At 34.5% G+C, this 3,378-nt stretch overlaps 1 non-coding gene across 1 annotated transcript; it reads left to right on the plus strand.

The window, feature by feature from the left end:
• The first annotated feature begins 398 nt into the window (after positions 1-398).
• On the plus strand, positions 399-526 carry LOC114006460 (small nucleolar RNA SNORA40). The gene has a single exon (XR_003548170.1). It is a non-coding gene; the product is annotated as a small nucleolar RNA SNORA40 (small nucleolar RNA).
• The last annotated feature ends 2,852 nt before the right edge of the window (positions 527-3,378 follow it).

The raw sequence follows: 3,378 nt of genomic DNA on the forward strand, positions 1-3,378 counted from the left end.
ATGGAATAAGCCCTTGGTGGTGGAGCTGAGTGACAACCACCATATCATCTGCAGACTTTGCACTTTCAGCCTACCTATGCCGCTGTTGCTCCCACGTGAGTGCTTATTTCACAACAAACTCATGAAAATAAGATTTCAAAGCTTGGATTAGGAACAGGGCATGGATGGAGATAAGAAATCTTCTTATCTTCTGACATATGACATACATATAAAGACATATAAAACATATCTATCTTTACCTGAGGAAAACTGACAAGATTCTCATAAAATCCAGAAAGCCAGGTGTACAGTAAAATATTGAGTTTCATAAAGAATAAACACAATCTTAAAAAGTACTTTTTATGAAATACTGAAAGAGTCTGTGAAATATAATCATATTAAAGAAAAAGCAAAAGCTTTACACTTATGTTTGCTTTTGTTTATCTGGTGGACAAATACTTATAAACAGGTACAAAAAATAAATCCACTTTTTCAACCCAGAAGTCATTGTTTGGTATGAGTTTTGACACATATAAGAAGGAACCTTATGAAAAAGCAAAAAAAAAATAGTAGTAAAATCTTTTGAAGTTTGTGAAAATAAAGTACGTTGAGGGCCCAAGAGAAACAACTCAGAGAATAAGTGGATATGTTTCGCTCTTCTTTTTTTTTTTTTTTTTTAATAGAAAGGAACACAAGTATGACTTTCACCATCAAGTGATTGTATATGAAATACTGGACATGAATGTGGACAGTGTTTATGAAGTTCTGAGACAAATGAAAAGGAGACATGGAAACACATCAGTAAGCCCAGATGAAGGGAAGGTGAAAATTCTGCAGAAATTAAAAGAAGCTTTGCAAATGACAACAGCTGCCAGTATCCAACTTGAACACGTGTTTGGGCTGCGCTAAGCTTAAGAAACAGAAATGTAATGCCTTTCAGGAGAGGCACTCCATACCTACTACACCTCTCTGTTGAAAGGCACAGCCCCCCTTGCTTGATGCATTGAAATATGCACTATCTCTCAGCATGGGTTTTGATCCCAAGCACAGGTGGAAGACACTGCAGATTTATTCATGAAAAATGACTTTTAGAGAAAAAATGGCTAAAGAGAAAAAGAATCATATAATGGGGCTTCAAGGAAGCTATGTGATTTTCTTTCTCTTTTTTAATTACCAGAGTGCATGTAAATTCACCAGAGACAGAGACACAGGGAAGGAGTGAGAGTCAGAAAGCACCCCACATTAGGAAATGGTCAAGACATAATCCCTTCTCCATTTTTCCATCCTGTCAAGACTTGGGGAATCCATGCACCCATGTCTATTATATTTCTCAAGCTACCAGGGCTGGAATTCGAACCATGGTCAGCCTTGTGGCATCCGGTTTTTTTACTTTTTCCCTCTGGGGCACTCACACTCACAGAAGAGAGACAGAGACAGAGACAGTGAGAGGGAAAGTGAGAAATCACTTCCCCAGGAGGTGGCCATGCCATAATCCCTTCTCCTTCATTCTCCTCCCAGGATCTCGGGCATGCACACATATGCACTTGGCATGATTTTCAAGCCACCAGGTCTGGTACTCAAACCACAGCCGGCTACATGGGAGTCCAGTGACATAACTGCTACAACATCTGCCCAGCATCCAGGTTTTTAATCACTAGGCTATAGGTCTGGCATTCGATTCATTTTTAAAAAGGTAGTAAGTACATACATTAATAGGATTTAATGGTTATAATTTATTTAAATATTTTGCATGTTGTCAAGTTCTCTGTCAATATCTTTTTAATAAATGTAATTGCCAAGGACAAGAGAGAGACTTGTTTCATCTTAAGTGAAAACAATTAAAGTAATAAAGAAGGAATAAGGCTCTATGGCCATGCTTCTGCCTAAGAAGTATATAGAATAAATGACATTGATATAATGCCATTAGGTTAATTAAATATGAGCATAAGATAAAAATTTGTACTCTTTATCATAAATATGCACTTATTCAACACAAATTAGGTTTGAATAGCAGTTTAAAAGCTAATGAGTCTTAGCTCCTTCTTTGGTGAGGTTTATCCTCTCTAAAACAATCCTGCTTATAGGACCAGCACTACTAGGAGTTAATGAAGCCTTCTGGCCATCATAACATTGAGCAAGAAGAGGCAACAATTTATTGCATTTTCTAATGAACACTTCATTTCATAATTTTAATACATTCTTAATACTTTTGACATGACTATATTTAAATAACAAATACTTTAGTCTTTATTTCAGAATAGTATGAAAATTATCTCATTTTTGTCTCTTCTATTTCACATTCATCTAACTCTGAATAATATTATTCAGAGATTTTAAAAGAGAGTTTGATCATTGAGAGTTTCTTGGGCCAGAATATCATGACACTGGGAAGAACTGTTCATTTATACAATTAGATGTGAAAACAATTCCATGTTCCCCAAAACAGAGGAGCAAGAACAGTACTTAGTTTCTTTTCATTAAGTTGCAAAACCTGTTTCACAGTTTTTCAAATGCAGAAGACATGCATAAAACATGTCCTGTGACTACAGACCATAATTAGCTTGGTATCAAGGCTGTCAGTCTTAATAAGTGCATAAATAAGTAACATTTATATTAGTATTTTATGGCTACTTACAAAAAGGGAATTAAGAGGAACTTCTTTATATGTATTTTCCATGTTCATTTATCGATGTTATATGGATGCCTAGAATACAGTCCTGTTAGTATTTTAAAGTGTACTTAATAACAGGTGAAAGTAACTTGTTGAAGTGCACTATATTCTTGTAATGTGTATTATGTTTCAAAAGACCTTAAGAAGTAGTTTCCTTATTGTCAGCCTTACAAAACATATTTAAAAGAAAATAATAGATGCTGTATTTGTGTGTGTGAAGAAATCCCTTTTTTAACCCGTTTCAGTCCTAAAGAGAATAAATGCACATAACATAGTCCAAAATTTAAATGTTCATGATCAAAGTATTGTTGACAATATTGAAAACAACAGAAAAGTGGTTGTAAAAAGTTATGCTACATTCATATTGCAAGGAAAAATTATATAGCCATTAAAACGTATAGCTATAGTGTAAACAGAAATAGAAGGTGAAAGACTAACTATACAGAATAATGCAGGAACAACTGCCAAAAGAAGCCAAAAAGAATATTTATTTATACAAAAAGAAAACACTGTAACTACATTCATCAAAATGTAAACAGTTGTTAGTCCTTGGTATTGGTGCAGTGTACCAACTGCTTTTAACTTTTTTCTTCCCCCTTTAAGCTATGCTTTTCCCAAGTTCTAAAGTTAAAACCATAGTGCTCTGGAATAAAATAAAGTGTTTATTTCATTTTAACTTGGAAAGAACAACAAAGAGGAATCATACACATAATTCCTAATGCCTTCTT

Source organism: Tupaia chinensis, unplaced genomic scaffold (genome assembly GCF_000334495.1).
Source record: "Tupaia chinensis unplaced genomic scaffold, TupChi_1.0 Scaffold148134_1, whole genome shotgun sequence".
Taxonomy (NCBI): domain Eukaryota; kingdom Metazoa; phylum Chordata; class Mammalia; order Scandentia; family Tupaiidae; genus Tupaia; species Tupaia belangeri.